At 44.9% G+C, this 14,067-nt stretch overlaps 1 pseudogene; it reads left to right on the forward strand.

Moving 5' to 3' along the window:
* Positions 1 to 9,513: 9,513 nt before the first annotated feature.
* On the forward strand, positions 9,514 to 11,974 carry LOC137805155 (nuclear factor 7, brain-like; annotated as a pseudogene).
* Positions 11,975 to 14,067: the final 2,093 nt, after the last annotated feature.

Below are 14,067 nucleotides of genomic sequence, written 5' to 3' on the forward strand. Positions count from 1 at the left end.
TCGCTGTTCCCATCACCTTCCTGTGTAACCCTGTTTGTCTGGAGCTCAGCGGGCATCGCACTGCGCCTCATGTGGGCAGACGAGTGTTCCCTGTCAGGTTCACTGCTTTTCTGAGTCTCCTTGCTGTCCGTTTTTTTTGGTGATTCCAGTTTTCATTCATCTTGTTTATTCCTTTGGCCCTTGGAGGCTTGTCATTAGTTAGTGTTTTAAATAAATATTATTTTCACACTGTTGCCTTGTCTTTCCTTCACCACCTCGTAACAGAAGTTTCCACGAGCTAAAAGCTGGAATGCATTTACTCTCTTATTGAAATCAATAACTCGTCCACCATATCAGACCGTGCTCTGCTTCTTTATGAGTGTTTAAAAACAATGTACAAATCGTAGTAAAATGCTAAATCTTTAGCTGCCCTCATGCTTTGTACAGAGTGAACTCAACATCTTTTATTGGAAAAACACCCTGGAAGACCTTAATACTCTCACATGCGTCCAGATTAAGTTCAATCCTCTTCTGTGTGTGTTTAAAACATGGAGAACACACATGGACGATATTTAAGATGATTAAGCCCCAGGAGTGATGTTTCAATATATATTCAATATGAAATGTATTAATATTTGTAGTAGTATGTACTCCATACCGTGTACTACAACATGTTGATAAAGTATGCCATCACCAGCAGACTCTAGTTTTTTTTCTACAGTACAGTTCCAACGCTTTTCTTCTTAACTGTACTTTTTCCACTTGCCGTCATTTGTAGTTAATTGGCCTTGAAGTCTGCCTCTGAAGGGCAGCAATGCATTCTGGGGCTCCCAAATATCTCTTAAAGTGCCAAAATGTTTGATAATATGTCTGGGCATTTCTCACGTATTTTGTGTAGGCACAAGATAAAATGCATTGTCATAACAAATAGTTTATTGTGATTCCAGTAAACATTTCCTGAGCACCAGCATCATCATTTTGCGTTTCACAGTCCTCGCTCATTCAGCTGGAAACCTTCTCGTGGAGCCGAGGTAAACAGCTGTTTGCTCTCCGAAGAGGAACCCCGCTCTTTGAACATTCGGTCTTTGCTGGAGCGGCTCCACTCGCCACGCTGCAGAGGGACAAATGGTGTTCATTAGCCGCTGATGAGCTGCAAACAGGCCACACGATGAGCGGAGGCTAATTAGCCAACCGTTGCCAGCTGGGACATCAAACCTTTGCGCTTTGTGTCTGGGGCGAGAAAGTAAGAGAGAGCGCGGCTGAAGAGAAGAGGTCCCAGGAGACGCTGTGATCGCGTCTCTTCAGGCTCCAGTAAAGTGAACCCAACGGAAAAAGAAGCGACGCCTGCCAGGGAGACACTCTGTAGTTGAAGGAGGCGGTGGGATGACGTCTGATTATTGAAGGTATTGAAGAGTCCTCACACGTCTCGGATGGACGGATCATCCTACGGCTGTTTGCACGTCATGCTACAAGTAACGTGCATTTTCCTACCAAGTCCAGCAACACGTGCCAATTTACACTGACATACCAAATTATTGAGGCTACCTATGAATAACGGCACATTATTCTTTGTCGGTACAGCTATGAATCCTGGCCTGTTCAGACATGCCCAGTCTGTCCAGCTGTTAGTGCTAATTGACTTTTTTTTGTGTTTGTTGCTTTTCCAAACAGGTCCCTTCCTAATGGTGTGTTCACACCGAAAGATTACAAGTAAAGTCAATGCACAGACGTGAAATGTTTCGCTAGGCGGCGGGAATGATGCGAAAAAGCGTTGTGATTATTCGCTTTTTCGCCGGAGTTGAAATATTTCAACTTTGGCAAAAAACTTGGTCCGATGCTGAGTTGCGAAAGCCCCGCCCCCTCTCCCCGTGAGGAGCCACAAAGGGGGCGTGGCTTATCTCAGCCCCTTCTTTACTTGAAGAGAGCGATCTTTTCCGTTACAGATGAAATAACCACTGAATCTGTTTTATACTTGTTGTGGAAGTCACTAAAACGTGTGAACATAACCTCCACGGTGTCTGGGTCCATAATCGTATCCTAGTCCCACAACAGCCTGAATGAAGCCGCTATCAGCTCCTTCTGGAGGACCAGCAGCAGTTTGATTCCCTCCAGTGACCGGGTCGGTTTAGGTTAGCTCGTGAAAAAGCGAAAAAGTGTCAAGCGAGTAAAATCAGGCGAACAAGCGTTGCGAATATTTGTAACTGTTTTGGTGTGAACGCGGCATAACACGCAGTGTCACTTTCCATGTGAGGTGTGGAGCTGCACAGCTGTGGGGGAAGGAGAAGGCATCAGGTCTGATGAACCAGCAGCAGAGCTCACTGCTGTGGATCCACATCTGTGCAGAAACCTCGGGTTAGTCAAAACTGGGAGGCAGAGATTTGCTCTGTATCTAAAAATATGTATGAAAAAAAAGCTGAGGAAGTGTAGCTACAAAACCAGCGGTGACATCTTTTGTTGCACCGACTCTGCACACGCACAAACACGCACAAACAACACACCCATACATATCTTCTTGACACTGCTGTCAGTGCATGTTGGTGGGAGATACGTGCTACATCCTGGAATAGACATGACCTGTCATCCAAGTGGAAAAAAAAAAGAATTCAAGCAGCGATTCAGAGCTGAGCATGAAGGCCGGAGGTGGGACTGCAGCTGCACACACACACACACACACACACACACACACACACGGTTTAATAAACAGACACACATCACAGGCTGGGTTTTGGCGGCCTGTCGGCGAGCGTAGGCAGCGAGGTAGCGAGCGTAGGTTAGCGAGACCTAAATAAGGAGGAGTGAAAGGTAAGAGGCTAAAAAAAACTCCACGAAAAGGAGAAATACACCCTGCTCTCGTCCGTCTAATCAATCCCTCACTTCTGCTGCTCATTTTGTTATTCGACCCACCTCACCTGTCTCTGCTGTGGACATACCTACCTATCCACCTGCTGCCATCAGCCTCCAGCACCAAGTACACAATCGCTCGTCTTTTGGAACATTTTCACCTCATGCGTGAAAAACTCAAGCGCGAACACCAGAACTTTTAAGAAAAGTTTTTTTTCTTCTTTTTTTGGCTCTCGGAGAGGGAGGCAGACAGAAAAAATAGATGTGATGAAAAGTGATGGGTGTCGCTGCTATAGTCAAAGAATTCATGCTGCCACTCTCTTACTCCACCCAAATAAAGTGTGTGAGCAACATCCTGCTGGAGTCCAGGCGGAGCCTCGGCTGCATGTCTCCATGTCTTCATCTCAGTGAATGCATCACATTTACTGCTTTACAGATGTGCACCAGGAGGCACAAGCTGCACACACACAGTGTAATTGTTTCCTTATTTCTGAGGAATGATAATTTCTGCATTCATGAGACATTCATGTGCAAGTTCCTTCTATTTCCACAACCCTGTGGTTCATTTCCACCGCAGAAGAGGAACTTTGATTTTGATGATCTGCGTTTTTCAGGGTTGCCAAACTCTCTTGCTTTTGGCACGGCACGCACTTCAGCTTCCGACATGAAACATGAAATATTAAATACTTGTTATATCTTTTCTGTCGAGGCAATTAGACATTTCTTCACCCGCCTAAAGTGAACGTCTGACAATATTTGCAGTGTGGTATTAATGCGTAAGTTTATCCATGAACACAACCTGAAGTAGTTGAAGATGGCAGCAGATTGTAGTCATATTAATCATTATATTTGTATGGATGTTGCTTTATTGTGCTGATTGCATTTCAATGTTTTTTAAGTATCTTTTGCCTGTATCGTTATGTCGTAGGTGCTTTTCTTTCTCTCTTTTTTTTCGCCTCAAAGTCCACTGTTAGTTTTAATTTTGCTTCAGCCTGAAAACAACAACATCCTACAAGAGAATCTCCTCTGGCTTGAAAACAAATGAATGGATGCTGGAAGTCAAGGTGCTGAATTCATTGGTGGGTTCCCAAAGGAAAATCTCACCGAAGCCAAATCTTTTTTCAATACCATCATTTTTTTTTGCATTTACGTGAAACATTGTCTCAGACCTTTTTTTTATTTCTCCATTTTTTCAAGTTGACTGAATGATGAATGTACTATTTAACAATTTGGGCTGAAAACAGTTTTAACTCAATTGATATTTGTGACTGAGGATCACTCGCTCCCGAAGCCTGAGACGAGACAGACGAGGGGACGCTCCGGGACGCTCTGGGACGTCCTCTATAACGCTCTGGGACGCTCCGGGACGTCCTCTATAACGCTCCGGGACGTCCTCTAGGGGCGAGTCCACTGGCAGCCGGCCAGAGAGCGCCTGAGTTAAAGGCTGACCAGCTGCTTGCAGCGTCTTCATCACAGAGGGGCTTCTCTTCATCGCGCGTGTAATCGTCATCATCGCCTGCTGCACTGCACTACTGAGGCCAAAGAGCTTTAAGTGAGTGTTTCCCTGTTTACAGCCCAGTTTTAGGATTTTATCCAACCCCTGCAAGTTATTTTCTTAAGATTATTTTGTGTAATTGTTAGATGGTGACATGGAACATTTCTGCTTCGCCTTCATGAGCCATAATTTGTAGGAATCCCACAAAATAGTTGTAGATGTTATCCGCATATTTCTGATCCAGGAAGTAAAAAGGGCCTAAAGTTGGATTGTGTACCATGCATATACTACTCCTTATCTGAATAGTTTCTGTCATATTCATGTAACGCTGCTCATTCTGGTCACATGACATCTGTTGCTTCATCCTGGAGAGGATGCTCCTCTGATGCTCTATGAAGGTTTCTTCCCTTTTTCCCTGTTAAAGGGTTTTTACTGTCTTTATTTGGGGAGTTGTTCCTGATCCGGTGTGAGGTCCTGGGACAGGATGTTGAGTACAGACTGTAAAGCCCTCTCTGGATAATCTTGTATTTGTGATTTTGGGCTATACAAAATAAACTGAACTGAAATCTTACCAGCAGGGTCTCACAGACAAAAACCCTCAGAGATATTTGAAAGATGATGTTTCATGAATCCATATAACATGTAGTGGCTTCAAGCAGATTAAGTACTCAAAAGAAGGAGACGGCAGCTCCTGAAGACCTTAATGAGTTTGCCTGCTTCAGCCAGAACACCGGCGTTATTGTTGTTATTGTTGTTACTGTTGTTACTGTTGCTCATTGTTAATTCTCTCCGTCACACTCGCTCCCTGCGGCCCTGCAGAGCGTCGGGTGTGTTGTGTCTGGAGCTCTGAGCCTGGAGACGCTCCTCTATGACGGCGCTCTGAGCCGCCGGGCCGCATGGCAGGAGAGGAGAGAGGAAATGCATGTCAGGACAGGAGAAAAAACAGGAAGGGAAGAAGGAATAGGAGAGGAAGGAGAGGAAACATGAGAGGAAACAAGAAAAGGAGAAGAAAGGAAATGATAAGAGGAGAGGAGGAGAGGAAATGAGTACTTGGGATAAGAGGAGAGGACATGTAAAAAGTAGAAAACATTTGAAAAGGAGAAGAAGCAAGGAGAGGAAAGAAGAGGCAGGGTGACGTCAACAAGGAAGGGAGAGGGGAGGAGACAAGAGTGGATACAAGGAAATGACAGGAGTGGAAAAAAGGAGGGAGGGGAGAGGAGACATGAGAGGAAACAAAGAAAGAAGGCAAAGAGGGGAAACAAGGAGAGGATAGCAGAGAAAGAAAATGCAAAGAGGAGATGAGAAAGGAAGTAAGGAGACAGGATAAGTTGAGAGGGGACAAAAAAAGGAAAGGAAACGAGGCAAAGAGAAAAAAGGAAACAAGATAAGGGCAAGAAACAAGGAGACGTGACGGAAACAAAGAAGAAAGGGATGGAAGGAGACAAGGGAGGATATCAGGAAATGAGAGAAGAGGAAACAGAAGAAAAAGTAATGCACAGAGGAAACGAGGAGGAAATGGGGCAAAAAGAGGAAACAAGAAAAAGAGGAGAAACACTAAGACAAGCAGAGGAGAGGAAGTAAGGTGAGAAAAACAGAGAAGAAAGGGGGGAGACAAGGAAGTATGGGAGGAAGCCAAAAGAAAGATGGAACAAAAGAGGAATCAAGGAGAGGAAACAAGGACAACCGCAGACAGGAGAGAAGGATATGAAGATCGGCACAATAATATAAGTGTTTAAGGCACATACTTCTTGGTGGAGAGACTGACCTCGTGAGGGCTGGTCTGAGCCAATCAGTCCTCAGGCGTGTTCATGAGGAGCTTCATTTGTTTGCGGCTTGGTCTCCACATTGCCTCTTTCATTGATCTGGCCACTCGGTCACGCTAACCTATCCCATCCTTATCCTGAGCTGCTCTGGTCTTTCCTCGGCTCGGCCTCCATACCGCCGGCTGGAGTAAAAGGTTAGAGTTCTCCACACCAACATGGCTTTGGCTTCATTGAAGTCCTTCTTTTGCAGGTGAGCCGTCCATTTTGATCAGGCGGCTGTGGGTCATGTACAACTTCTCAAGAACTCACTTGTGTGTAAGTCTCTGAGTGTTTTATTCCATCAGAGTCCAAAGAGGATTTGGTAAAGAGAGTGTTTATCCCCCTCTTGTCAATTAGCTAACATGTTGATGTCAGCATGGTCAGTATGCTGTAATCCCTCTCGTAATGTACGATAATGACCCTCCTCCCTTCCTCTGATCGCAGACACACACACACGCACAGACACGCACACACAACAGTTCCTGAGGGAAGCAGTCACACAACAACATGAAGCTGGAGCTAATGCAGCAGCATTAGCTCCAGCTTCATAACAACGTTAGAGACCAGGAGCTGAATGAAGCTCTGGGGCTTTTTGAAGAGACTTTCTGAGCCGCCGCTCGACTCCGCTGCAGAATGCAAGCACTCAATTAAGCGAGTCGCCTCTCGTACAGCGAGACAAAGCCCCGCCTCTTCCCTTGGACCACCATGGCACCTGATTTCAGAAATAAATATGTACACTTGTCAACGGACAGAGACCAGAAAGGATTTCATTCCATTTGAATTGTGGCATGAATTAAGTTTGACATTGTTTTAAGGTTGAAGCTTTTGGAAGGCCGGCCCACCAAAACCTTTGAACCACCTCAGGCAGCACATGCACAGTCTACTGAAGACGGCGCATCTGGGAAATGTAGTTTTTTTTAAATCATAAAACCTTTAATTTTTAAATTTCTGAACCGATTTACGTTTTTGTTTTTCTGAAAAACGTTCCAATGACCCCAACACTTTGTTTTTCTGTTCTTTTTATTGCTAACTCGGGTTCTTCAGGGCCCGTTCTTTCCAACGAGGGCTGTTGTTAGTGTGTAGGACCTTGGTGAGGGTCTGAAGCACACATTGTGAACATGTCGGCGAATCTTAATCAGATCAATTAGATGTTCATAGTTACGATCAAAATATGTTAGGAATTTGATTTTTTTTGTTGTAAATATACATTTTTTTCACAAGAAAATTCAGAAAAAAAGATAAATGATAACACAAGTATTAAAACTTATGGGGGTTCACACGGCTACTTGAAACCTTGAGGAGCTCCCAGTGCAGTTAACGGTGCGCAGAAGAAGAATTCATCCAGTGATTATTGGGATGGTTCAGTCTGGACCAGGAGACTGTTTCTGAGACCGTCTGCTTCCTTTTTTCATTCCACAGAAGTTTTATTGTTAAAAAGTCCACATGAACTGAATGCACGGTGAATCATTTTGTCTCCTATTACATGTTTATTTACAATAATTTACCGTGTTTTTCGGCTTGTGTAATTTCAATCTGGCGCTTCACAGCCGGAATAAGAATAACGACTCACTTCTCCATCTGAAACTTCCTCCCGAGTCCGCCTCCGTCGACATGAATCACAGCAGCACACTGTCCGCGGCCTCCCTCTGGTTCTGTGGGACGCAGGAAGCGCCGGGGCCAAGATGGCGGCTAATGATGTTCTGCTCGCCAGGGGACTGAGGCGAGGCGGCCATTTCAGCCGGCGGGCCGGTCCAGTTTGTGTGGCTAATGCAGTCAAGACAGCTGGTGACACAAACCCAACCGTCCAGAGGAGCTGGCAGTCCGGACGTGTGCGTGTGTGTGTGTGTGTGTGTGTGTGTGTGTGTGTGTGTGTGTGTGTGTGTGTGCGTTTGTGTGTGTGGAGAAAAGATGAATTTCATGACATCGGGAGGGACAGCAGATCTTCACGGCCTCCAGAGGCCTTAATGATGATGAGGGGAGGACATGAACATGAGCAGCAAGCCCTGAGGTGTGTGTGTGCACCTGTACTGTCTGTATACCACACGCACACACACACACACACACACACACACACACACACACACACACACACACACACACACACACACACACACACACACACACACATTGCACACACAATGTTGTTGGTGAGATATTTCTCTGGTATACGTGTATGTCTGTGTGTGTCTGTCTGTGTGTGTGTGTGTGTGTGTGTCTGTGTGTGTGTGTGTGTGTTAGTTGCCTGTTCAGTGAGTGTTTGTGTAGTTCTTCACTAAGTTAAACCTAAGCGAGGGCTCCTCCGCTGGCCTTGCTTTACACGTCCCTGTGCTCTTCTTTTAAAAAAAAAAAAACATTTCTGGAGCAAAAACTGTTGAATAATTCAGATGTTTAAAAAGAATAAACTATGATCCTCCATGAATATGACCCAGTAATCCCAAAAGATGCTCCCTCTTCCTTTCTTTTACTACACTGTAAATGATGCAGGGATCTTTTTGTGCTTTATTCTTTTCAATGTTTTTACCTTTTTACAATTTTTCGGCGAATAAAGGACAAACATTTTTTGTATTTGTTTTTTTTATTGTCTATGTTGCAGGTGTGCGTTTGTTCCATGTAATCGTTACATATTATAACTCATTTCAAACTTGAATTCATTATTTTAAATTCACATGAATTACACACATTGTGCTGTCAATTTAAAAGATATTTCTGCAAGTCGACAGTTTGTAGCAGGTTTTTTTCTAAACTGGCGACCATTTCACGGTCACGATATGACGTAAAATGACACGTGAAAAGCCTAAAATGTCTCACAATAACACGTACTGTCCTTCAAAAGTCGACGTGACACTTTTTGTCACTCGAGATCAGATCGACAGAAGATTTGAAGGAGTTCAGGTAGCTCCAGATGCAATGAGATGCGACCCCAGGGTGCTAAACCCTGTTCACCGGCCTGAGCGATAATCGCTTCCTCACCTTCACCTCCCGTCCTGGACGAGCAGCTCTCGGGCCTAAAGGTCCGCCGCTAACGGTCTGAAAGCGTTTATCAAACCAGTTTGTTCCCCGTGTGAAACAAGGAATCCATGTTGATGTTTTCGTGGCGTAACTTGGCGCTTCAGTCGCCACACGTCCCTGGAACCAGACATAACTTCATACTTTAAGTATCTGAGTTTCCTGTGAGGACAGACGTTTCTCTTGAGAAGACTGTATGAAAGTACCGAGCCGGACACGCCTCGCAGGCTGTAAAATGCATGAAGAGATGAGATGCAACTTTTTGTAGGATATCATGAGAACAGTGAGGTTGATGCACACATGGAGACACAGGTACAGGTATTCACAGCACACTGGGAGGTCAGGGAGAGCTCAGGTATGCTAGAAGTGTGTTAAGCACCCGGGACCCAGAGAGAGACGAGCCTCAAGGCCTCTGGACCGCATCAAGGCCTCTGGACCGCATCAAGGCCTCTGGACCGGATCAAGGCCTCTGAACCGCATCAAGACCTCTGGACCGCATCAAGACCTCTGGACCTCATCAAGACCTCTGGACCGCATCAAGGCCTCTGGACCGCAACAAGGCCTCTGGACCGCATCAAGGCCTCTGGACCGCATCAAGACCTCTGGACCGCATCAAGGCCTCTGGACCGGATCAAGGCCCCTTGACCGCATCAAGACCTCTGGACCGCATCAAGGCCTCTGGACCGCATCAAGACCTCTGGACCGCATCAAGACCTCTGGACCGCATCAAGGCCTCTGGACCGGATCAAGGCCCCTTGACCGCATCAAGACCTCTGGACCGCATCAAGGCCTCTGGACCGCATTAAGGCCTCTGGACCGCATCAAGGCCTGTGGACCGCATCAAGGCCCCTGGACCGCATCAAGGCCCCTGGACCGCATCAAGGCCTCTGGACCGGATCAAGGCCTCTGGACCGCATCAAGGCCTCTGAACCGCATCAAGGCCTCTGGACCGCATCAATATTGCAGCATTCAGGGCCGGAGAGAAGCCAATCAAATATTCATTCATCACCCCTCCTCTTTCTCTCTTTCTCTGTCTCACAGCTTCTCTCCAGCAAGTGAAAACACACACCCAGCTGTTCACATCAGCTACTTTAACCATCGGGCAGGAGCTCCGCTCGTGTCTTCAGTTATTCAGAGTTCCCGGGGGAAAGCGTGGGTTAAGTGCTGCACAGAACGAGAGCTCCGCTTGGGGTCAAATGCAGAACAAAGAGGCCGTCATGATGCTGAGGATAGACTGTCTGGTTCTGCTGTTGCAGCGCACCAACAGTGTAAATATGAAAATAATATAAATTAAACCTTCTGGGCCCCACATGGACATGCTGGCTGCTGGAGGGATGTTCAGTTGGATGAAACCTGCTGCTTCATCTCTGGATGTCACTCCATCCCTCACACTGTTCCCAACAGTACAGAGTCAGAGTTGTTGTTGTTGTTGTTGTTGTTGTTGTGGAGAAAGTTGATGTTCAATTGGTGATAAAGTGGATTTTAGTTGCTAAAATGTGTGAATTTCAGTGCATGGACTTAGTGTGTAATTGCATGTTTATAGATGTAAAATGGTGTATGACAATGAAAAAGATACATGTGTGGAAGTTGCATTTAAAAGGAAAAGGCAATTCCTCAAGTTGAGCACACAAGTGTGTCACTCGTTTATTTCATATCTCGAAAAGATAAAAACCAACAAAGGCTCTGCCCACTAATCTAACCAACTTCACGTCATCAACAACCGCCAAACTCTTGAAGGGAACGCAATCCCAGAACAGTCACTACGAGAGTTGTGTGTCCTGTCAGTGAGTTTCCTCTCCACCAGAGTCACACGGGGGTTCCTATAGAAGAAGCAGTCAGAGACCTGAAGGAGCAGCTGAGATCTGACTTGGAGGCTCTGCAGGACAAGAGGGACAAACACAAACAAGTGGAGGAAACATACACTGAAGTGATGCAACACTCCAAGAAGCAGCTGCTGTCCACAGAGAGGCGGATCAGACCCGAGTTCAACAAGCTGCACCAGTTCCTGAGAGAGGAAGAGGAGTCCAGACTGGCAGCTCTGAGGGAGGAAGAGGAGCAGAAGGGGAAGACTGTCAGCAGAGAGATGAGGAGGATTCAGGAGCAGATCTCCTCTCTGTCAGACAGCATCTCTGCCGTTGAAGAAGACCTGCAGAAACACAGCGTGTCCTTCCTCAGCAGCTATGAAGCCACTCAGACCAGATCCAGAGCCCAGAGCTCAGTGTCAGATCCACAGCGCTGATAGATGAGGCCAAACACCTGGGCAACCTGTCCTTCAGAGTCTGGGAGAAGATGAAGGACCAGGTCCACTTCAGTCCTGTCATTCTGGACCCAAACACTGCAAACCCCATTTCTCTATGTGTCTGATGATCTGACCAGTGTGCGACGTGGAGACACAAAGCAGCTTCCTGACAACTCAGAGAGAAACACTGAGTATGCCACTGTCCACGGATCTGAGGGCTTCAGCTCAGCAACACAGCTGGGAGGTGGAGGTGGGAGACCATCCTGCATGGGATGTTGGTTTAGTTAAAGAGTCTGTTGACCGGAAGGGGAAGATGTTTGTTTCACCAAAATATGGAGTCTGGTGTTTAATTCATCGCAGAGGGAAATACACTAATGGAGCTGGTGAGCCTGTCAGAGTGAAGAAGAGTCTCCAGAGGATCAGAGTCCAGCTGGACTACGACAGGGGGAGGTGTCCTTCTACGAGCCTGAAGACATGACCCACGTCTGCACTCACAGAGACACTTTCACTGTGAAACTCTTCCCATATTTCTTTATTGGAAAGGCTGGTGATGCTAAAACTGCTGATATCCAAATCTATCAAACTGATATTTATACGGCATGGCGGTGGTGATCTGCAGAGACGGACCGGGAGGCCGCTGCACCGATGCTGCGCGTTGTCCTCTGGACCCCGGCAGCTGTGAGCCTGTCAAATACATGACTACTAGTCAGTATTAGTTCACTGAAGTAACGATCACACACCGAGAGGAAAAGGAGATCCAACACTGACTCTGCTCAAGACATTGCACGAGCTACGTGCTAACATTGCTAAGCTAACAGAGATCCAGCTATGCTCAAAAATAATAACGTAACGTAAAGTATCGATAGTTACAGTCCAACACTACTAGTCGTACTAAGTTCATTGAAAGAAGGTTAACTTGAGGGTAGTGACACGGTCACAGTGACAAAAGTTGATTACACCGTTCAGTCTACGCTGGAGCTAGCTATCTCTTCTGTTAGCCACCGCTAGCTCCCTGCTAGCCAATCCTTTAGGCTCTGTTTTTATTTCATATTCAATATCGTTCCTTATGATCTTGGCTCGTGTTCTTGAGTGTGCAGTGTTGTAGTGTAGCAGTTTTGTTGGATTGTTTTGTGATGTTTTGTTGTCACTACATGTGACTGGTTCTTGTGCATCTCGCCATGCGCATATTTATGAATATGAGAAGGTCCAGGTAGAAAATGCCCGTCACAGTAAAACACCTTCTGACTTTTTATCTTGGTCTCTGAGGTTGCATATGATAAGGCAAAAAACTAATTGTAGCTCTGTGTGTTATTTTCATGCAACTTACTGTAAAATCATGAACACGTAAAATCCTGTTATTAAAAAATTGATTTTTGGAAATACATTTTTAAGGCTCCGTTAAATATGAATTATTACTGCTGCATTAATGTGTTGCATTTTCCTGCTGTACATGTTATATACAAGTACTTTGAATATGTACTTCAGTAGAGTACTTAAGGAAAGGAAAGGAAGGTGTATTTGTGTCGCACGTTTCAAGAACGAGGCAATTCAAAGTGCTTCACATGAAACCAGTAAAAGCATCAAAACATAGTGCGAAAAAAACAAGATTTAAAAACATTTATTAAACAATTAATAGCAGTCAAAAAGCTAAAAAATAGAATAAAAGTTTCGGTGCAGTTTAAGAAATGAAATGCAGTAGATGCAGAAATTGATTAAAGTCCTTGAATCAGATTAAATTAAAGAAAAAAGGGTTCATTTGTTACTTTGTTAGTTCTCCTAATGAAGTGGTGAATTAAAGTGCCAGCAGCTGCTTCTGCTGCCCTCTACTGGCTGAACATGGTGCAGCAATAACAATCTGCTGCTGAAGGCAGGTATATAACCAGGGCCTCATAATCATTGATGGTTCATGTGTTCATCTCTTATATGTTGCAGCTAAAGGTGGAGATACTTTTATGTTCTTTGTATATTCTGGTTTGCTTGTGAATTTCTTTTGGGGATCAATTAAGTTTTTGGAAGAGAAACCAGAAGACAATGTGTGTGTTTTGTTGTCTTCTGCAGGAGCAAATAAATGTTGTATAAATCATCTGAGACGATGTCACACTGATGTTATTATATTGATCTATTTTGTGTTATTGATCTCAATCCACAAACTAGTAACTCAAGTAAAAAGTACAATATTTGCCTCTGACTTGACTTATATATTAAATGAAAGTACTTCAGTTGAGTACAAGTACCGCAACCCTGGAATAAAGTATTAGAGTAGATGATGAACAGTCATTATTTTCACCTTTTCTCTGGACTTTTGGAAGAATGACTGAAAGTTGAAACAGGAAGTTCAGATATTTCCAGATTGATGAAACATTTAAAGATTGTTTCAACAACAAAAGTGAATATTTGTAATTTTCTTTGTGTATATAATAATTCCAAGCAATGCATTATGGGACAGACCCAAGTCCTTCTGTGACCCACAAGAAAGGGTGAGTGAGCGAACGGCCCAATCCCATTCTCCACCCTTAATGTCAACTTGTTCAGTTATAACGCACGAGCATGTTGCTCCTTCAACACTGATCAGGGTTTTGGATAAGGAACCTTGGAGATAGGATAGGGATTCTTAAAGATGGGGTAAGGAACCTTAGAGATAGGTTAAGGAACCTTAGAGATGGGGTAAGGAACCTTAGAGATGGGGTAAGGAACCTTAGAGATGG

Source organism: Clinocottus analis, unplaced genomic scaffold (assembly GCF_023055335.1).
Source record: "Clinocottus analis isolate CAN_PGR_092001 unplaced genomic scaffold, fCliAna1.0.p SCAF_7, whole genome shotgun sequence".
NCBI lineage: Eukaryota > Metazoa > Chordata > Actinopteri > Perciformes > Cottidae > Clinocottus > Clinocottus analis.